We start from the raw sequence: 22,860 nt of genomic DNA, 5'->3' as shown, positions 1-22,860 counted from the left end.
TCTTGGCCCCATGCAGGCCCATGCTAAGTGCTCAGCCCATGCTAGCTGTTGTTAGCTTCTCATGGGAGGCTGCTTTCAATCTTCTGCAAACACCAGCTATCCGCATACATCTATTATCACCCGAGCAAAACCATAAGTAAGCTTCTTAAGACAGGAACCTGCGGCTTTTCCATCTTTGCGTGTCCCGCTGTACCCAGCGTTGTAATTTTCACAGAATAGGCATCTAAACATGTTACATAAATGAAAGCGTCCTTGGTTTTATTGGCAGCGATTTGAATAGCAACTGCTTGTTCTCAGAACTTGGGTGTCTGGGGTCACTATACTATCTTTCAGAAGTGGAGATTGACCCTTGGCCCCCCCGCCCCAGCCTGGAGTTTTGAGGATATTTTCTAGAAATACCATCATTATTGGATCGCATTTGTAATTGCTTAAGAATAAGACTTAATTTTGTTGCCTTTTTACTAGTGCTGTTCAATAAGAGTCTTCTACATTTTTGGAAATGTTTTCTCTTCTGCCCAATATAATAGCCAGTAGGTACATGTGGCTCTGGAATACTTGAAATGTGATAAGTGTGACTGAAGAACTGAATTTTAAATTTTATTTTGAATCATTTAAATTTGAAGAGCCACACATGCCTAGTGTCCAGAGGACTGACCTTGGCAGCGCTCTGTCATTCCAGCAGCTGGCGCAGGGCCTGGCGTTGGCACTAACAAGAGTTTGCTGAACGAACGAGTGAGTAGATGTTAAACACTTCCCATCTTTACACATCCGTCCTCTCCTTTGGTCTTTACAGCTACCCCTTTAGGAACAATAGCAGAGCAAGCATTATTTTACCGATGGAGATGGTGATACACCTTCATGGCCACTGTGGCTGCTAGCAGTACCAGTAATAATAACCGATGGGGATTGACAGTGATTCTGGCCATGTGCTCAGTCTGATTTGTTCTTCATAACAATTTCATGAGGGTGTATCTTAGTTTCTGTTTCCCCTGTGTTGGCTTAAACCACAAAAATGTCTTTTCTCACAGTTCTGGAGTGTGGAAGTGCAAGATCAAGGCATTGGCAGGGTTGGGGTTGGTTTCTCCTGAAGCCTTTCTCTTTGGTGCGTGCATGGCTGCCTTCTCACAGTGTCTGCCCGTGGCCTTTCCTCTGAGTGTGAGCTTCCCCAGGGTCTTCATTTATTTAAATGTCCCCTTCCTATAGGGACACTGGTCTGATTGGATTAGGACCCACTTAATCACCTCTTTAAAGTCCCTATTTCCACATACAATCACCGCCTGGTGTCCTGGGGGTTAGGGTCTCAACACATGAATTCAGGGAGGGCAGAATCCAGCCCATAACAGCCCTAGAAAAGACCTCGAGGAAAGGACTTAGGTGCAGGGAACTTGGGGATCACACTTGAGTTTATTTAGGGGAAAGGGAGACAGGCAGACAAGCCAGTAGAGGGTTTGCTCATGAGTAGTCACTGGACCTGGGTCCTGCCGGGGACACACGAACGAAGTGCCCCAGCAGAGCCCGGGAGTGGGAGGCATCCATCCCTAGACTCTGCATTGGGCGTTACTCCCCACACCTTGGGGTTGCCTCTGGAGAGCAGGCTCTTCTGGTGGAAGGGAAAGCCCTCCAGCAGAGAAGAAAAAGATACAGATAGGTGTGTAAGGTGGGAAGCTGCCAGCTTCAGCCAGAAACTCGTCCGTATCAGGGGGAAGTAGGGGGCTCTGAGAGGGACAAGCAGGACACCGGCAGCACCTACTACAGAAAGGTGATGTTCCTACCCCTGGTTTCCAGACCAGGAAACGGAGGCAGAACTTGAGTACTTAACAGCAAGTGATGGAATTTGAATTTAGTTTATTTGATTGCAAAACTCACCATCTCAGCTACCACATTAAATGAACCTCATTCATTAACTGAACACTTAAAAATATATCTATTTTTTCAAAAAAATTTTTTTTAAAATTTTATTTATTTATTTTTAGAGAGGGAAGGGAGGGAGAAAGAGAGAGAGAGAGAAACATCAATGTGTGGTTGCTGGGGGCCGTGGCTTGCAACCCAGGTATGTGGCCTGACTGGGAATAGAACCTGTGACACTTTGGTTTGCAGCCCGCGCTCAATCCACTGAGCTACACCAGCCAGGGCATTAAAAATATATTTTATTGATTATGCTATTACAGTTGTCCTATTACCCCTCCTTCATTCCCCCTTCATTCCCCTCCACCCTGCACACCCCCTTCCACCCACATCCCCCCCATTATTTCATGCCCATGTGTCATAAATTCTTTAGTTTCTACATTTCCCATAGTACTCTTGCCCTCCCCCTGTCTATTTTCTACCTACCGTCTATGCTACTTATTCTCTGTAACTTTTCCCCCTCTCTCCTCCTCCTATTCCCCTGTTGCTAATCCTCCATGTGATCTCCATTTCTGTGGTTCTGTTCCTGTTCTAGTTGTTTGCTTAGTTTGTTTTTCTTTTTGTTTTAGGTGTGGTTGTTAATAATTGTGAGTTTGCTGTCATTTTACTATGCATGTTTTTTATCTTCCTTTTTTTGTATCCCAGATATGCTAGAGCGAGGCACACAGAGATGGGCAGGACACAGATCTGCCCCCAGGAGCTGCTGTTCAGCAGTGAGCGATCCAGACCTGGTAGGCAGACACCTGGGATGATCACCCCGGGCTTCAGACTCGTGGCGCAGTCAGTGGTCTTCACTCTCCCCAAGCCGAGCTACGCACACGCAGGTGAGTGGCAAACACCCTCAGACTCTTCTCATCCTCGTTTGGACACTCAGCCTCTGAGATCAGCCCTGTTGGTGGCGTGAAACATCTAGTTCTTCCTCTCTGTTCCAACAAGAGGCTCCCTGGGAGGTGAAGCAAAAGATGCAGGTGGGGTTTGTTTTCGCCTGCTCCTTCACTTTTGTTCTCGTTCCCTCACAAATCTCCTGCCCGTGTGGGTGTTGCCAGGTGCTGTGGCCTCTGCTCTGCGGGGCCTGGGGTGTGGCCTAGGTGGACACACTCAGGATGCCTATTGTGCACCATGAGACGTGGGCTCCACCCATGACCCATGTAAAGGATCCCGTGGATTGAGTGAGGAGGAGCAGACTGAATCCAGCGGTGTCCGTGGCAGGAGAAGAAACATCTCCTCCCAGGTTTGAGCTGCTTTTAATCACATTTATGTACTGCGGGGGGGGCAAGGATATGAAGTCAATATTCCATGTGGTTTTGCGTAGCTACTGAGTCAGTCCCTCTGACAAAGATCGATATATGGTGCCTGTGTTGACATCTCTGGATCTTTGATGGACAAATTCTTATTTTTTCCCCTTCCAGTGTGCATGCGCTTAACCCATTGGGGTCTTACAAAAGCTTTATGCCGTGGTCAGAACAGACATTGTTGTCAATTTGCAGTTCAGAAACTGAGGCTGAGAGAGATGAACGCAGGGTCTGGGGGAGGAATAAACAAAGTTCTGAGCGTGGGCGGTTGTCTGTTGACGGTAAAGCGTTATGCCGCTACCACTGTTCCCAAAGTCGCACGCGCCTTTCGTGAAAGCTGGAGTCAGACGGTGCTTGTTGACTTGCAGAACAGCACGGTGGCTCTGCTGCTGCGGGTGACGGCTTTTCCTGAGGCCTCTTGGGATATCAGAGGAATCTAATTACCTCACAGTTTAACCTTGAAAATCTTCATGTTAACCAGGTCTGTGAATTACTGTTGCTAGGCGTTCTGGTTATTACTGCCGGCAGAACAAATCACTCCGCATTCAGGAGTAAAACCGCCACCTTGGTATTAAGCGTATAGACTCGGTGGGTTAGAAACCCCCGCAGGGCACACAGGGTGGGTGGGGGGGGGGGGACTTGAATCTGCTCCGTGACGCCTGGGGCCTCAAAGGGGGAAACTGGGAGGCTGGGTAGGGCTCTCCTGCTGGAGGCTGGGAGGGCCGGTTGTGCGTCTGGTGCTTGGGCTGGGAAGGAGACCGGACTGCCGGTCTTATCTGTGGCTTCTCCCTGAGGCTCAGCTTCCTCCCAGCGGAGCTGCCCGGGGGCGGTGTCCTCACACAGCGGCAGGGCTCCACGTGAACGCGTTTCCCCGGGTAAGGCAGCGGCGGAGTTGCCTTTTCCACTCTGCCACAGTCCGTGGATCACGGGGAGCCCCCCCAACAAGGGAAAGGGGACACAGGCCCTGCCTTTTGATGGGAGCAATGCCGAGGTCATGTTGTAGAAGAGTGTGTGAGAAGGAAGACACCGCGGCATCCGTTTTCGTACAGTGCAATTTACCACACCTGGTTGCACCTTGGTATCTTGTTTTTCGCCCTTTAGCTTAAGTTCTAAAAAAGTTGTGGATCATTATGGTTATGTGTAATGCTCACATGGTTGTTGGAAATGTGTGTAGAAGTACGAAAGATAAGCACTTGTAAGTATCAGCCTGACGAACAAAAGAGAAAACAGGATAATTCATATTCTGACTGACTCCACAATTACGGCTTTTTCTATCAACTTCTGAGAATTAAACTAGCCATTGAGTAATTAAAGAAGCCATTGCACCTGTAGCTGGGGGCACGCATTAATGAGGTAATTTCTGATAGCGTTGAGTGGTGTCTAGGCTACAGCTGTGACGTAGGTACCCATTCAGCTATAGATATGGGGTCCGGCAGAAGTAACGCCTGCTTGAGTGTGGTTGGTAGGGTCATAATATGGGTGTAATAACTTATCGTTTTAATTTGGACATTTCACCTAAAATGGCATATGGCATTCTTGAGTGTGATATTGCTATGTTACAGAATGACATGCTTATGATTTTGTAATAAGAGATTTTGTAGTAAAAAAAGGGGCATTATTTGTGCTGGACTCCACATGTGTTAACTGTGAATCTATCAGCCCCTCTCCTTGAGTTAATAGTAAGTCAATACAGGCATACCTCGCTTTACGGCACCTCGCAAATGTTGCATTTTTACAAAATGAAGGCAAGGCCCTTCGCCAGCAGTAAAAGATTACGACTGGCTTTGCTGCTGTGGTGTGGAACCGACCCCACAGGGTCTCGAGGGTGAGCCTGTTACGTGTACAACAGGCTGGTTGAACACTGTACTGCTGTAGTAGCAGTATACAGTGCTGGAGGGTGGAAGGGACGTGATGGGCAGTGCGCACTTCAGAGTGTTGGGATGAAAGCAGCCGGTATGGGGGGTTTCAGATAAAAGCAGCAACAGCATCAGCTCTTGTCAAAGCTTTGTTACTGACATGCCTGTGTGCACAGGAGCCAGACAACAAACAGATTTCCCAAGAATCCTTGAAAAGCAGTTTCGTATAGGGAAAATCAAAGGAAACATGAGGTGGTTCTCCGGAGTCCAGGATGGTTATTTCAAAGGGAATGCTGAGAAGGTTTTGCTCGAGTGGCCCTGGCCCTTATGTTCTGACTTTGAAGGCATCGCTGATGTTCAGAACAGTGTGTCCACACACGTGTATGCGTGCACACACCATGCTTGGTTAGAATCCGATCAGGTTTGTACCTAATTTTGGTTTCAGTTTGCAGATTGCTAGGGTGTGTAGCAGGATTCCTGCCAAACTCCTTCTCATTAAAAAACCGTTTACAGCAGCTACTGGATACCTCCTGTATTCAAGGCTCTGGGAGGGACATGAAGACGTTTGAGCCTGAACCCAGCATTCTGGTTGAGAAGACAAGATGTGAAGTGCAGTTTGTGTTAACTGGAGATGTGCTTAAGAAACAAAGTGACCGAGTGTTGTAGACACAGTTTGAGTTGGGAGGAGGGCGCACTTCCTGGGAAGAGGCGTCAGGTAAGTACTCCCAGAGGAAACAGCCCAAGAAGAAGTCGGTGAGCGGCTAGGATTCAAACGATGAGAGGGCAGAGCACGCCCCGGCTCAGTCAGAGGAAGCAGGAAATGGAGAATGGGGTGTGTACAAAGGCGTGGAGGCAAGAACGGTGTGTGTGGGCTCACCCGCCTCCAATCCCAGGGAGTCATAACAACTGAACTTGACAACTATATTGGGGTCATTTTCAAGAGGGCAGCTGGCTTTTTGGCTGGAAGCAGAGGGAATACATCTGTGTTTTCAAGAGAGGCCAAGCAGCTGAGTTCAGAGCCTGTGCGACCAACAGTGGCCAGAGCTGAGAACCCCACACCTGGGCAATCACAGTGACCTCTGAGGCCCGCGTTCGATTTTATGACTCCTTATCAAGTGACAGTGCTGATGAGGACGCTGGGCCACTGCATGAATTATTCACATCAAATTAAAGCCATCAGTCTCCAGGACATGCCCACAGAGGATGGGCCTACCTCTGAGTGTGAAGGAGAGGAACTGAAGTGTTGGTAATGAGCCAGGCTGCTCGGGGAGCCGCTGTGTTCCAAGGGCCTGGGGCTCCGGCAAGCTTTGCGCTTCCCGTAGCCCACAGGGGCAAGGGACTGAGTCGGTCTGCTCTCCACTCACGGCTGCCCGGCCGCACTGTGGCGGCACAGGGGACACTCCGATCCTGTGTTAATTTGGGGGAATCAGGCCAAGGCACGCGGTGACACTGCTGAGAACAAACAGGGAGGAACTGGGTTGGGAGAGGGGGAGAGCCCATGTGGAGTGACTTCAGGTAACGTCCTGCCTGCCTCTCTCCCGCCTCCCTGCTTGTTATGGATGCTCAGGGATGCTTGTTAAAGAATCGGAAAACCGCAGGGACATCAGCACAGACTTAGCACTGGCAATTCGCACACTATCAAATTTTTATCCTTCTGAACAAACAGCACAGAAGGGATGGAGTAAAGTGTGTGGTATTTTTAAGAAGCAACTGTATTTAAGTTTTCTCGAGCAAAGCAAGGGACGTTATAATTTATTCCTTTAACAAACGTTATTAAGCACCTGTTACGTGGCAGGACTAGGTGACTGGGATGCTGTGGAGAGGCAGACAGGGTCTTGTGTCATGGAGCTTCGATCAAGGTGTCAGGAGCTACGGGCTTGTCTTTCATCTTCTCAATTAACACTCAAATGAATAAGGTGATATAACCTTGGAACAGTGTGTCACCTTACAGAGTCATCAAGAAGTGGCTCTGTTTTTAAATGACAGTGTTATCAATAGCATTATTATTTTCCCTATGAAATAAGTCAAAAGGATGATCAGGTTCAGTTCTGATCATGAAAGAACTGATATAATATTCCATATTCACACATGGTGATGGTGTCGTAAATTGGCCCTGACCTTTTGGAAAGCAACTTAGAAATAATTATCAAGAGCCATAAAAATGTTTATACCCATTGGGTCAATTAACCCCACTTCTAGGAATCGATCTTGAAGAAAATATTCATAGTGTGGAGCAAAGATGCTCTGCTCCCAAAGTGCAGATGAGGCATGCTGCCTGACAGTGCTTCCGCCCACGGCGGCCCTCCAGGTCTCCCCAGCTCACCGGTCCTCCAAGGGTGGCCCCCAAACCAGCAGCAACGGCAGCACATGGGACCCTAATAGAAATGCAAATTCAGCCCTGGCTGGCATAGCTCAGTGGATTGAGTGTGGGCTGGGAACCAAAGTGTCCCAGGTTCGATTCCCAGCCAGGGTACATTCCTGGGTTGCAGGCCATAACCCCCAGCAACCACACATTGATGTTTCTCTCTCTCTCTCTCTCTCTCTCTCTCTCTCTCTCTCTCTCTCTCTCTCTCCCCCTCCCTTCCCTCTCTCAAAAATAAATAAATAAAATATTAAAAAAAATGCAAATTCCTGTGCTCCAGTCCGGACCTACCGATTTAGAACCTCTTGGGCTGGAGCCCAGCAATTTTGGGTTTAGCACACTCCGCAGAAGATTCTCTTGCCTGTTTAAGTTTGTAAGTCTCTGGCCTCACTCAGTAGAGCCTCTGGAGGCTTGAGCAGAGCTGCTGAAGCGGGGTGCACGGGGACTCTTCAGTCTGGGCTCTGCTGCTCCCCAGCGCACCACTGGCACACAGTTCGGTAGGCACACTTCTCGGGTTCTTTGGTCAATCTTCAGAGGTTTCTAGCTGGGGCGGATGTATATAACGTCTATAGAGAACGCTAGAGTGAGGAGAACAGAGAGGGAAGAGACAGGAGAAATGTATTTCCCCTTTGAGTTGTAAACAGGGAGTGTAAAACCATGAGGATCGTTCCTTGTTACCCTGCAAACTGTTCTGATAAACCAGATAATAAAACTGTCACGTCTGAAGTGCCATGAAAAGACAATCTCACTTGCTCCTCATGCTGTTCTGGGCGAGGAGAGAGGAATTCTGCTGCAGGATGATCCACCCTTCGGTCAAGGCTGACCCAGGGGTGGCTCCTGTGAGGGTCCTGCTCACCTGCTGGGAGAATCTGTCAGGTTTTCACCTCCCGTGACGACTGCGGCTCCTGACCCACGCACAGTAAATCAGATGTGGCTGCCGTGCTGATGGTGACAAATTGTCAATTACAGCAGAAATAATTCCATCTGCACTTTTGTTCCTGAGCTCGTGCCTGTCAGAGATTTTCTGGGCAGGCTGCCTTTTTCCAAGGCAGCTGTTGCACGTGAGGTCTCCGTGAACCTCTCCCCGCCTTTCTCCCAGGAAAAGAGCAGCGTGGGAAAATTGCCTGCAGGCGCTCACTCACCCTCAGCCGGCTCAGCAGCCAGAACTGCCCTCGCCCAGGTGTGTCTTCCACAGGACTCCCCTGCAGCAGCGTCTGCATGGGCGTGGCTTCATTCAGACTGACCAAGCTGGGCTGAGGATACGTCCCACAAATTAAATCAACTCATTCAGGGCTCTTTTAGCTTTGATAGTTTGAGGTGGAAATGTCAAAATGAGCGTGCGGCATCTGTAAGTGCTGAATAGCTGGAGTGGCTATTCCTGCATTCATTAGACATTAAAAAATATGACTTCTTTTTGATGGCACATGTGAACTTGATTATCTACTGGGGAGCCTATGGTTCTTTTCCCTTTCTGGTTCTACAGAACTGACCTTGATGCCCACAAACAAATGGAGAGGCTGAAATAAGCAGAACTGGGTTTTTCAAACTGGAATATGCATGCACATTGCATGGAGATTTGTTAAGATGCAAACTTTATTTAATTCAGTTCCTGGAAGAGACCCAGGATTCTGCATTTCTAAGTAGGTCCCAGGTTAGGCTGAAGCTGCTAGTCTGTGGATCACTATTTGAGTAGCAAGACCACAGAGCAGGGATTTCCAAGCTCACCTGTACATTGGAGTAACCCGGGGAGCTTAAATACTGACATGTTTCCCACACCCCAGAAATTGTGATAATGGGGCTGGGTGTGGCTTAGACTTTGAAACTTTCAAGACTCCAGATGATTCTAATGTGCCCACAAGTTGGGACCCACTGCTCTAGAGGAATTTATCAAATAAATAGCTCATCAACAGCCCAATTAGCTTGGGAGCCAGGTCGAGGGAGAGTGTAGCATCCCCTGAGGGGGTGACTTGAAGAGCAAGTTCATCATTGGTTCCCAAAGCTGGCTGGACATTTGGATCACCCGGGCACTTGTTAAAAGTTTGGAATTTAGAGCATCATCTCAGATTCACTTAGTTTCAGTCTCTAAAGTGGAGTCCTGGAAATGTGGATTTTTAACAAGCTCCTCAGGTATTTGGGAATAACTAGCCCAGCACAGGTCGGGGCTGAGTTGAGCAGCCATCTCTCAGGATCATTTGTTAGCTTATATGTATTATTTAAAATTGATTCTGGCCCTGAGCAGACTGGCTCAGCTGGTTGGGCACTATCCTGCAGAGCAAAATGTTGTCCACTTGATTCCCAGTCAGGGCCCAGGTCGAGGTTGTAGGTTCGGTCCCCAGTCGGGGCACATACAAGAGGCAACTGATAGATGTTTCTCTCTCACATCAATGTTTCTTTCCCTCTTTTTCTCCCTCCCTTCTCCTCTCTCTAAAAACAAATAAGTAAAAATTTAAAAAATGGACTCTGCTCTGTTTCTGCATATCTTTAAAAATTCAAACATGGCTACTATTCTCCTGTAGCAGCTGTTAGTGGCTGGCCACACTGCATAAGACTAAAGTGATTCCAGAACTCTTGGACCTACTCGGACATTTCTTCTACTGGTAGGATATTAGTTTCAAATGGATCGGACCACAGCCCTTCATGGAAAAGGTCACTGAGGTCTTGAGAGACAATGCTGTGTTTAGGAGGGAGAAAATCCTTATGGGTTTCACCTTACGGGTCAGCACTTATAAACAGCCGGGCTCCAAGGAGGGGTTCTTTTGTTTGACTTATCTTTTCTGCCTTTGAGGGCTAGAGGTCCTAGTCACTTTCTGCATACAGAGAGAGATTTCCCTTTCATTTCTGTCCCTTTTCAGAGGGAAGGGTGGGTAGGATCTGGAATTGGAAACGTAAGTGGATCATTGAATGACTAGCTAAGCTGTCTGGATTTTTTCAGTAGGCATGGAGAACCAGTGAGTTGGAAAATGATGTGGTCAGAGCTATGCATGAGAAACATTAAGAATAAAAGCAAGGAAATGGGGACTAGTTGTGAGGCTGTTGCAAAGACCCAAGTGAGAGAAAAAGAAAGCCTCCCTTCTTCGGGTAGTAGAAATGGGGAAAGGAAATAAAAAATGGTTAAAATAAATAATATCCCATGAAAAGATAAGCAGCTACTTAGGTATACTTAGTGGTTGACTCTCCCAACTTCCTAGGAGAGAAAGCATAAAGTAGGATATTACTATTAGTAGCTCATTGCTTACCAGTTTCTCCAAATCTTGGAGAAACTATGAAATGTAATGATTATCAGAAGAGTTAGATAACAACAGAAGCCTTGTCTCTGATAGGATGACATGACATTTTGTCAGAAGGATGTTATCCAAATAACATATCTAATTTAAGGGCAATCCAAATTTTAAGTCTGAAAACTCTGCTTTGAAATGGCATAAAAATGGAAATTTCTCAAGTGAGTCATTCAACAGGACAGGCTGTTCTTTTTGGCTGTTCTATTCAAGCTACTCTTCAATCTCAAAAGTTTAAAAATACGTGCCTGCGTCCCAGCGGAGTCATCGTTTATGGCGTGGTGCACCAGTTTATGGTGCAGATCCAGGAAACGACTTGACTCACCTATTTCTCCATTGGGTTTTTAATAAAACATTCCCCAACATAAACTTCTTTCAAACGGATGCCCCTGCTGTTTCCAATGGCGATGAGTACCGCAGACTACCATTAACGCCTAATGGGTTTTTCTCAGAGCTAGAAGTATTATACATGTTTTAAGGAAAGGGAATCACGTCTTAATCATCTGAGAATCCTCAGATCCCACCCCAAGATCTGTCCCAGAGTAAGTGATCAATACATATTTATCAAATTAGATGTAATTGCTTTAGGTTGAAAGTGTTTTTGTCAACATTCTGATGAACACATTTATGCCTGATATCTATACATACATATATATAATGCCTGGAGGCTGATGGAAACTCAACACAAATGACTTAAGCATTTTTTTAAATTAATTGATCTTTGTAATGGAAAGGCCATGATTGTGTCGGGGGAAAAATTGTTTGCTTTCGATCTCTCAGCTCTTGCTTATATGTTGGCTTTATTTTCCTGAAGGGTATATTCTGGTTATGGAAATATGGCACAGGTAGCTCTAGGTGTGTCCTATGAGTTTCACTCACGTGGGAGAAAAACATTCCTTGCAGCAAGAGTCTTGGACTGACTTTCATAGGCTCTGATTGGCCAGGCTTAGCTCATGGACCTATCCCGGAACCAATCATTGTCAGTACAGTACCTGAAACTTACTCCTGGATCTCAGAGACAGGACTAATTTCACCAGAGTCAACTGGGCTGAGAGTCCAGGGAGGTGGTTCACAAAGACATTCCATGTCCTTCTATTGCACTAAAAGGTGGAATAGATTCCTGACAGGCAAAAGCAGGAGATTTCCATTTAAAAATGGAAATCTTTATCTTTCCACAGTATTGATACATTTATCCCAAACAACCTCAGCCTTCAGGGAACTTACAGGTTGGTGCAGTGCTTACACAATTTTCAGGTTTTACTACAAAATTAACCCACTTGTATTTCATTCATATTCTGGAATAGAATTCAGACATAAAAATCTACTTTCACAAGTTGTTTAATGTAAAGCACTTAGTATAAATCTTTGTATCGGGGACTTCTCAATAAATGTTTGATCAAGTTTAAATACAACTTCCCCAACAGTTAAGATATATCCTCCTTAATATCCACCATCCCATCTTTTTCAGTTTTATTGAGAAATAATTGATATGTATATCACTATGTAAGTTTAAGACATATAGCTTGTTGGTTGATTAACATATATCGTGAAATGATTACCACAATAGGCTCACCTAACATCCACCTTCTCATATAGAGAGCATAAAAAGAAAAGAAAGAAGAAGAAAGAGAGGAAAACATTTTTTCCTAGTGGTGAGAACTCTTAGATTTACTTAAACTCTCCTAACAATTTTTCTATATATCATATAGCAATGTTAACTATTATGTTCATATTGTACATTATATCCCTAGTACTTGTAAACAAGCACTAGAACTGGAATCTTAGACCTGGAAGTTTGTACCTTTTGACCGCCTTCTTCCAATTCCCCCTTTCCCCACCCCTCTGCCATGGTAACCACAAGTCTAATGTCTTTTTCTATGAGTTTTTAGTAGATTCACATACAAGTGAGATCATACAGTATTTGTCTTTCACTGCCTGACTTATTTCACTTAGCACAATGCCTTCAAGGTCCACTCCTGTTGTTGCAAATGTAGGATTTCCTCATTTTTCTGTGGCTGATAATATTCCATCATGTACCCTCAACTTCTTTATCCATTCATCCATCAATGGAAACTTAGATTGTTTCCGTGTCTTGCCTTTTGTTAATGTTGCTGCTATAAACATGAGGGTGCAGATATCTTATTGAGTTAGTGTTTTTGTTTCCTTTAGATGTATTCCCAGAGTGGAATTGCTGGACCATATGAGAGTCCTATTTTTGATTTTTGAGAATTCTCCTTACTGTTTTGGTGAGCGGCTATACCAATTTATGATCCCACAGAACAGTGCACAAAGATTCCCTTTTCTCCAAATTCGTGCCAGCATTTGTTACCTTTTTGATGTTTGCTATTCTAACAGGTGGCATCTCATTGTGGCTTCGATTTGCCTTCCTCTAATGGCTCATGACGTTAAACATCTTTTCACATTGGCCTGTTGTATATTTTCTTTAGAGAAGTGTCTGTTCACGTCCTGTTCCCATGTTTTAATTTTTTTGTTGCTATGAGATATTAACCCCTTGTCAAATATATGGTTTACAAATATGTTCTCTCATTTCCTAGGTTGTCTTTTCACTTTTTTGGTGTGGCTGCTCTTGCTGTGCAGAAGCTTTTTAATTTGATACTTTAGGTGTCATTTTCAAAAACTTATTACCAAGACCCATGTCAAAAAGCTTTTTTAAATGTTTTCTTCTAGGAGTTATATGGTTTCAGATCTTACATTTAAGTTTTAAATCCAGCTTGAGTTAATTTTTGTCAGTGGTGTAAGACAGGACTGCAATTTTATTCTTTTATATGTGAATATCCAATTAGCCCAGCATCATTTACTGAAGAGACTGTTTTTTTCTCCATTGAGTATTCTTGGCTCCCTTTTCAAATGTTAGTTTGCTGTGTATGTTTAAGTTGCTTCTGGGCTCTCATTCTCTTTCACTGGTCTATTTCTCTGTCTTTATGCCAGTACCATACCTTTCTGCTTACTATAGCTTTATAGTATAGCTTGAAGTCAGGACATGTGATGCTTCCTGTCCCCCCCAACCCTGCCCCAGGATTCCTTTGACTACTTGAAGTCTTTTGTAGTTATATGTAAATTTTCAAGTGTTTTTTTACTTCCATAAAAATGTCACTGGAATCTGGATTCATTGAACATAGAAATGGCTTTTGGTAGTATTGATGTTTTAACAATATTAATTCTTCCATTCCATGAACATGGGATACCTTTTCACTTATTTGTTTTTTCTTTGATTTCTTTCATCAATGTCTTATAGTTTTTAGAGTCAAGTCATCTTTTACCTCCTTTGTTAAATTTATTTCAAAGTATTTTATTGTTTTTTGGTGCTATTATAAATGAGATCTGTATCTTTTTCTAAATTTTATTTATTTATTTTTAGAGAGGGAAGGGAGGGAGAAAGAGAGAGAGAGAGAAACATCAATGTGCAGTTGCTGGGGGCCATGGCCTGCAACCCAGGCATGTGCCCTGACTGGGAGTCAAACCTGCAATGCTTTGGTTTGAAGCCTGCGCTCAATCCACTGAGCTACACCAGCCAGGGCGAGATCTATATCTTTATTGCTTTCAGAAAATTGGTTGTTAGTGTATAGACACACTACTGACTTTTGTGTGTTAATTTTGTATCTTGCAACTTTACTGAATTCATTGATTAGATGTGACAATTTTTTTTGGTTGAGTCTAGGATTTTCTCTATATAAAGTTGTATAATCTAAAAATAGAGTCAATTTGACATCTTCTTTCCCAGTTCTATGGGTTTTATTTATTTATTTATTTTGCCTGCTTTCTCCCACTAGGACTTCTAGTACCATGTTGAGTAGGAATGCTAAGAGTGACATCTGCTCCAATCTTAACTCCACCTACCCTCAATTAAATGATTGAAAGTTGTCTTTTAGTAGAAATCAGTAGTGCCTTCCTAAAAACCACATACAGATAGATAGGTTCCTAAGGCATATTTTCCATGGCAATCATTCCTTAGAGCATGATCCCTGCTTGTTATGTAAGATTTGGTCTATGTGCCTATCAATGCACACTGAGTCTTTAAAAATCAGGGGTGCTCCTCTTCTTTGATGCTGAAACAGCCCCATGGAATAAAAATAAGAAACATATATTTTTGAAGGAAGAGGCTACCATCATTGACATCTTGGTGTGATCTCCCATTCTTAGACCTGCGCCATATTTAATGCCTTAGGTTGGGATTCCTAGAAGCACAGCAGGAGACATAATTCCTGTGTGATCTTTGAGTGAGTTCTCTCAGGTATGGTCTTTAAAGGAGCAAGGGAAGCAGGAGAGGAATTTAGAAGAACCTGGACCAGGATGTGTGACACTAGCTTTAGTATGGTGCTGGTGTAGGAGGCTCTGGAGTATGAATAGCACCCAGGAGTTGCCTGAGGGGGATATAAGGGAAGCAGCCTTTAATACCTCGTATTATTCTGTCATTGGCTGCAGGCTTCTCCCACTGCCTCTTGGGGGACTGTGGCTTGAGTGGACTCCAAGGCACTTCTAGGGAACTGGTTCTGGTTAATTAGGATTGCTCTTCAAGAGAGGGTAGCAGTGGTCTTCGGTAGCTGACAGATTTGGGGGCTGGGAGGACGGGGAGTGCGCCAGCGTGAAAAGGGGATCTGGGTGAGGCAGCAACAACTTCTGCTGTCACAACAGTAAACCATAGATGTGTGGGTGCTGAGGACTATCTGGGAGACAGTTCATCTGGTTTCAGAGTCACGCTGACAGTGGAAAAAGTTTGAACAACCACACCTCCTCCCACTGTTGGAGATTATAGGGCTGCATGCCTCACGATGATACATGATTGGCAATATTATATATAAATTATTAGTTCACCAGGAACAATGAAAGTATTGCCATAATGCAACAAAAGTGCTTTTCCCCTGGAATGCTAGTAAGGCATCCCAATGATTTTTATAACAGCCGTATCTTTAAAAGGAGTATTAGGTTGAAATTTACTTTCTGAGTGTGAAGTCAAAATGACTATGGGAAACAACAGACATTATAATGGACCCTTGGGTCTTACTCTCTGTGTTGTCATAGGCGTTTCTGAGCAGAAAATGGAAAGAAGGAGGGCAGTTCACAGTTCTCCTTAAGAGTAGCTCCCCTTAATTAACGGGAGTGCTTCATTGTGTGGAAGGGCAGCTCCTCAGCAGAACTGATGAGACACATTTCATTTACAGGGGAGGGTTAAATGCAGCCATAGTGGAGGCACAGCCAGGATATAGAAATGCAACTTTCTGATAATTCTAAATTGACCCATGCCAGACTTAGGGGCATGCATAATCCTTTATTGTATCAGTGGGAACATCCAGAGAGCTTCTCTAGCAGATTTAGTAGGGTTTTTAAAACAGTGTTCATTATCAAGATCTATGGTGTCTGCAACAGAGCACTGTGGGCAGGAGATCAGCAGGTAAACACCCATCTCTGCTGGTTTGGGGCGTCACAGGCAGGCTGTGAATTGCCTATAACATAAAACTGTTCTCGTTTGTAATTACCTTGGGGAAGGGGGAGGCTGCTCTGGTCTTTCTAAATCAGGAAGAAGCTCAAATGACATAACAGAGGTTATTGCTTTTCATTCACAAATAGTTATGCCCAAGAATGGAAGCCTGGGTGTTCTACATCAAGTAAGTGACAGGGAATGTTTGGAGCAGCTGACAGCTGAGGCATCATTATGGCGTTCATGTGCAAAGGATGAAACTTAAGTAGATGAAAAGTTTGCTTTTACCCAGGTGAACTATTCCTACCATCCTGCACTTATAACCAAGTGCCTCGTGATAAAGTGGAGAGGCAAGCCAGGACTGCACCTGCCTGTATATGCTCACACCTTTTAGGTAAATGAGATTGTCTGTCTCCTCTTACAAATGCAGAGAAAATATAAGAGGGGGACCAGGAGGCTAATGTCCCAGTGAAGAGATAGACTTGAGATGAGCAGGGACAGACAGAGGCAGGCTACAGGCACTTGCTGGCTTTGAGCTTGATCACTAATGATGGTAGAGTCATGATCTGCCTCCCAATCTCAACCCAAGAGAAAGTGTCTTTCTCCCCTTTAATTTCTATGATGAACTTGTATTACTCTTTTGAAAAAAAATTAAATTTATTGGAGTAACATTGGTTCATAACACTATATACATTTCAAGTATATAACATTACAATTTGCTATCTGTATCCTCTATTGAGTGCTCACCATCTAAAAGCTTTTCTTCTGTTACCATGTAATTGGCCCGCTTGTATCTTGCTTGAGATCAAACAACTTGTTAATGGGAGGCAGATCCAGGCCTCATGACTCACCCCCATCTCCAAGGGCTTTCTACTACACTCAGAAGCAGAAGACTTGACCTGTGGCTCTTGCCAAAGAAAAACCAGAGCTGGGCAGTAGTTAAAGCAGTAAAAATAGATTTTACTCCAGAACTGTTGCAATAGGGCAAAAGAGATCTCGGTATTGAACTGGGACCTGTACTGAATACAGAAGAGGCAGGTGAGAACTTCAGCCAAGGAACAGGTGAGCTGTCAGTGGGTGGAAAGTTACTAAGAGTTATATTGGGGTCATGGGGGATTTGACTAAACCGACCTGTCAAGATCCTCGCTGAAGATATGTGAGGGGATCAGAAATCACCTGGCGGATGGTGAGAAGGGAATCTGATCAGCTATCAAGCAAGGGGATGATGGCTACACCAACTCAATGGGATTCTTGCTAAAACTGGACTCCACAAGGATGGAGATGGAAGCCCAACATCAGGCCTCATCAAGCACAGGGCTCAGAGGGGCCTAACCAAAATCTGGCCCATGGAAGGAGCTGTCACTCTGCAACCCATCTCTATAAAGTCCCTTAGTCACTTTCAGATCCTCACCCAGAGGTGGGGACCATGCTATTTCTTTCACCCACTTCATTGGGACAGGTAGGAGGCTCGCATAGAGACTTTGGAAACTGGAAGCAGTTGTTTAAATACAGCAGGTCCTTGTGTAATGTCATTTCTGGCAACTTTCTTTTGTTATAACACTGATGAGGTGCCTTAAGAACTCAACTCTTGTCTACAGCCCTACCACCCTGAATGCACCCGATCTTGTCTGATACTGGAAGCAAAGCAGGGTCGGGCCTGGTTAGTACTTGGATGGGAGAACTCAACTCTTATTGATATTAATTGGCCTATGATAACATTGGTTTCATTTTCAGTCATTTTGCTTAAAGGCATATGACCTATTGGTGCTGTTAAGTGAGGACTTAACTATACAAGGAAGGATACTTAAGGATGATTTCCACAGTACCACGCTGCCTTCTACACTTCTGAGAAATATCTCCTCTGCCATGTTTCTCCTCTCAATAACATTCCTGTCTGTAGCTGTTCTTTGTGCGAAGGGTAGGACGTATTCTTTCTGATGATTTAGAATGGAACTGTTTTGAAACAGTCTTTGCCCTGCTGAGAAAAGGTGTCTCTCTTTAGAAAGCCAGGTGTTTACTTAATGACACATCAAAACTCTTTTTAGAGCACATGAAAGCTTTTCTATTATAAAGAGGCAGAGCAAGAAACATTTTCAGCAATCAGTTTTCAATCCTTATTCCGGTGAGTAAGAAGAAAACCTGAAACTTACAATGGACCTACATTTCTCTACAGTTTTCCCTGGCAGGGAGGCAGGGGAGGAGCAGCATGCGAGACCCGTGTCTGATCAGAAATAGGGTCAGCCTCCTAGATTATGGCTTCTATTTCCTTCTTGAGCTATGCGTTAGCCAAAGCCAAAGAGCCCCAACCTCATCCATCAGTGCTCCTTCAGGGGATGACTGTCAGCTCCAAGCACTGTCTTAGGTGCAGCTAAAAGGCAGCGTGGGACATAGGAAAGTGTGTTGGAGAGCAGAGGAAGCTTTCTCAACCCACTCACTGGGTTTCTAATCTGTTGATGCCAACTTGCCTAGCCTTCCTGATACAGTGAACCTCATTAGCTTGGGGTCATCTGGGCATTTCATTAGTATACAGGCATACCTCGGAGATAGAGTGGGTTTGGTTCTAGACCACCATAACAAAAAGGGTATCACCATGAAGAAAGAGGATCATGGTAAAGTGAGTTGTAATCCTTCTGCTGGTGGAGGGCTTACCTTCGGTTGGTGAAAAAAAGAGGAACACCTTTATACAATTATGCAAAATGCAATAAATTCCTGTAGTTTTCTATTACGTTAAATGAAAAGAAAACCCATTATCTGAGAAGACTTTACAGAGAAGATGAGACTTCTGGTGGCCTAAGTGGAATTGGCATAACTGATAGAGAGAAAATATTATTTTTAGCATTAACGATTACCACCAACCACCATTCAAAAGCATCTTCCTATAATTAATACATTTGCAGACAGATTCCTCCGTTCTAGTGACTTTTCAGTAGAAATGTCAAATCAACTTTGTCATTTTCCTCCTGATGTGTAGCATCTCTAATTATAAGTATTTTGGAGCTGAAAAATTACAGCTTTTTTGGAATGCAACTGTGAAGATGATTTTGATGAGATTCCAGTGCTGCCTAGCCCACATGACTGGCCTCTCACGGTAGAAACTTGAGTAAGTTTCTGAGCTGGAGTGGCAACAGAAGTCAGAGGGAGTAAGGCAGCTTTTGTTAACCCAGAGTCTCTATCCAGGGGCAGTTGAACTTGATGTTGTTGGAGCTGCATCAGTTCAGAGAGGAACCCCTCTCCCCACCCCCCGCCCAGAGAATTTAAGGCATTGCTCACAATGTTCTTCTTTATTTGCATTTTTCATATTTTAAAGCCATGGGAGGGCTCCTTTGTGGGGTGGTGGTCCAAGAGGTAACTGACTAGTACTAAGTAGACTGCCTTTAGCTCCAAATGCTGCCAGCTAGTTCACTTGGAACCTACAGAATACATGAACTAATGAAAAATCAACGCAGAAGGTAGAATTTGCCCAATCTCACATTTTACTTACGTAGAAGATTCTGTGTTTTATTTTTGAATAGGGGAATGTTACCGGCATGGAAGGTATGATGTGGCTATAGGTTGTCCTAGAAGTGAAGTCCCGATGGTGAGCTGCACGCAATAGAAGGAGAGCTCCCACCCAGCTGGTCTCTGACTGGTGCCTTTCGCAGAAAGCGGGTGACTTCAGGGGTGACGTGCTTAAGAAGATGTTCATGAAGCAGCTTCAGGGATGTGGTGTGAACTGATGCCCTTGCCTAGGTGGCCCTGGAGAGGTGTACTTGGAAAGCATCTGGGGGAATGCCAGTTCCTTAGAGGTTACTTCTAATTCTGCCGGAATCAGAGGGAGGATTATTGCCATGGGAAATGGAAATGGTTTCATTTGATGCATTTCTGAAGCTTTGTTAGCATTCTGGGGGAACCTTTTAGAGGGATAAAAAGCTCTTAGTGGGAAAACAGAAAAGCCATTATTATGTTACCTCGACACATTTCTTCCTTTTCGGTTTCAATTTAGAGGTTTAAAATGCCCTCTTGTTCCCACCCCTCGGTCGGTTTACTTTTATTCTTGCTAAAAGGAATAGCTGTTTAGAAGGTGAGACATAAATTAACGGGTGATTTCTTTTCTTAAGCATCTGACAGTTTCCTTAATGTAGATAAGAAATAGATTTTTTAAGAAGATTTTCAGGGTGTGGGCACGGGGAGGGGACGTGCCAGGGTGTTCCGTCGCGAGGGTTGCCGTGTGACGGTCTGCTCGTGGGGTGTGCTGTCAGCGTGCCGTTGTCTCTCTGGGCGTGGGTGTGTGGGTGGCCGTGACCGTGTGTGCGGTGGTTCTCGTGACAGTGCCTGTCATGTTTGGTCCTGACCCGGTCGTTGACTGGGATTTTTCAGTGCTTGCGGGTGACCGAGTAAAAGGGTGTGCATGTGAAAAATTGTCTCATCTATTAAATCACCATTTCTGTGGAGCGGCCATTGTACCAGAAGCTTTTGGAGGGAGGAAAGAGCCCAAGAGTTTATCTAATAACCAATTGTAAACGTGGAAATAAATGTGGATTGTGGAGGGCAATGCAAAGTCAGCAAAAATGTGTTAAATGAGACAGTCAAGGAGTTTCCCGTTGGAGGTGATATCTAAGCCAAGTTCCCTGCAGCCGCCGGCACTTCAACTTGTGTGAGCAGAAGCGCGGGGAGCCCTGGACTTCGTACACCCGAGGTGGCCTGGTCCCCTGTGGCCAGGCCCTGTGACGCCTGGTCTCCGAACGAGGAAACCTTCCCTGTCTGAGGTACCACAATTGGTCCTACAGTCACATCTCCTTGCTCCCCTTGGAAATGCACAGGTTGAGTATGGGTTATCGTCTTGTGCCAAAAGGGGAAAGTGAGCTTCAGCAACACCAACAAAAAACTAGACAGTGTGTAAGAAACCAGTCTTTTCAGAGCTTGGACAGTTGGTCGTACAAGGCGTTGATCCCCGAGAGAAGAGAGAAATGAGGGAGACTTTGCCATTGCAGTGGCTGTTTCCCTGCAGGCAAATTCAAGACCTCAAAGCAGAGGGGAGGAACCAAGGCAGAGCTCCGATCTGCTCGGCTGACACGAACAACACAGTTCGGGGGGAGTCGAGTGAGCGGAATTTGTGGGGTGGGGGGTGGAAGCAAGGCCTTAGCACCTGTGTGTGGAGGAAATGCTGCCTCTGCGTTTGGATGTCCCAGCGTGGGACCCTGGAGAAAGTGTCTTCAGAGACAGAAGACGTGACGTCACAGAGGCCACGAGGCCCCACGGAAACAGCCAGACAAGGAGACTCTGGACTCTGGCCCAGGACCTGGAGAAGGCAGGGCACGGTGATGCCCATAGACGGCCACTGGGCCGTTCCCGGCTTGCCTGTGCTGCACCATTTTCAAGAAATGACTACAGGGGATGGAATTAACATCAGGGCTTCCGGTCAGTCCTGGCGGCAGAGCACCAGGCATCTCTGTGACCCAACTGGGGAGAGAGTCGAGCCAGACCACAAAGCCACCATGAGGCTGAGAGTGAGGAACCTAAGGTCCAGGAGTCAGGACGGGCCATTTGCGGCCAGCAGGTATGGCCACTCTGGACTCAGGTCTCAAGCCCATGAACTGGAGAAGAGTCCACTTGTGGAGGCAAGATCGGGCATTTGGTTTGGGGTGTGACTGAATGTCTGCTAGATGTGTAAGTAGAAGTATGGAGTGTCATTCTAGGGGAAAAGTCTGGGCTAGAATCTCAAATTAGGAAATATTTATATTAGGTAGATAATCATAATTGAGGACTAATGATATTGAACACTTTTTAATGTATGTGTCTTCTTTGCACACATAAATTGTCTATTTTGTGGAGAGTTGTCTATTCAAGTCCTTTGCCCCCTTTTTAATCTGTTATTTGTGTTTTTATTAGTCATTTGTTAGAGCCCTTTATGTATTCTGGATACAAATTCTTGTCAGATATGTGAACTGAGTTTTGACAAAGGTACAAAAGCAATTTAATGGAGGAAGAATAGTCTTTCAATAAACAGGGGTTTGACCTCAAACTTATTTACAAAAATTAACTTAGAATAAATTATAGACTTAAAATTCCTCCATACTAAGCCATGAAAAAATGAATGTATTCCATCTCCATTGTAACTATTGAGAGCAAAATTATCGGGCCCTGGATCTCAGGATTCCGTATTTTATCTCTACTGCTCAAGATTATGTAATGAGGTTATTACGTTAAACTTCGATATGCCGGGCAGACATCTGCTGATTGCCGATTTGAAATCAATAAATGTGTTTTTATGCAATTCAAAGTAAATTTTGACTCACTTAGTGACTATTACCAAGCTTTGTAGAGGGTTCTGCCAACAGAAAAAAGCTTAAGAGATAATGGCTGAAAACGAAAAATGTTACCACAGATCTTCAGGCTAATGATGCCCAATCTTCATACATTAGCGAAATGGGGAAAAGGCTACAAAACCACGGTCGTTTAATATGTCTGAACTTACATAAGATTTGTCTGTGTGATTTGAAAAATGCAGGGGGAGAAGATAATCAGAATTTCATCAGACATGAAACCAGCTACAATTTTTGAAGATTGTGTTCTTTTAACTTTCTACACACAGAAACAGTTTTCCGATCTGGAATATTAATGCAGTTGTAACAGTTTTGTTCCTACTTAAAAAAACCCTCAAGGCGTATTTTCACACATTGTTTCATCATCACACAATTATTTTTTAAATACAATGTATAGTTTCTAAACTGATAGATTACTTATTAATTCTTCT

Source organism: Phyllostomus hastatus, unplaced genomic scaffold (genome assembly GCF_019186645.2).
Source record: "Phyllostomus hastatus isolate PE091 unplaced genomic scaffold, TTU_PhHast_1.1 phas_scaffold_1066, whole genome shotgun sequence".
In the NCBI taxonomy this organism is placed as follows: Eukaryota; Metazoa; Chordata; class Mammalia; order Chiroptera; family Phyllostomidae; genus Phyllostomus; species Phyllostomus hastatus.
The sequence above is the reverse complement of the archived record's forward strand: the minus strand, read 5'-3'. Positions refer to the sequence as shown.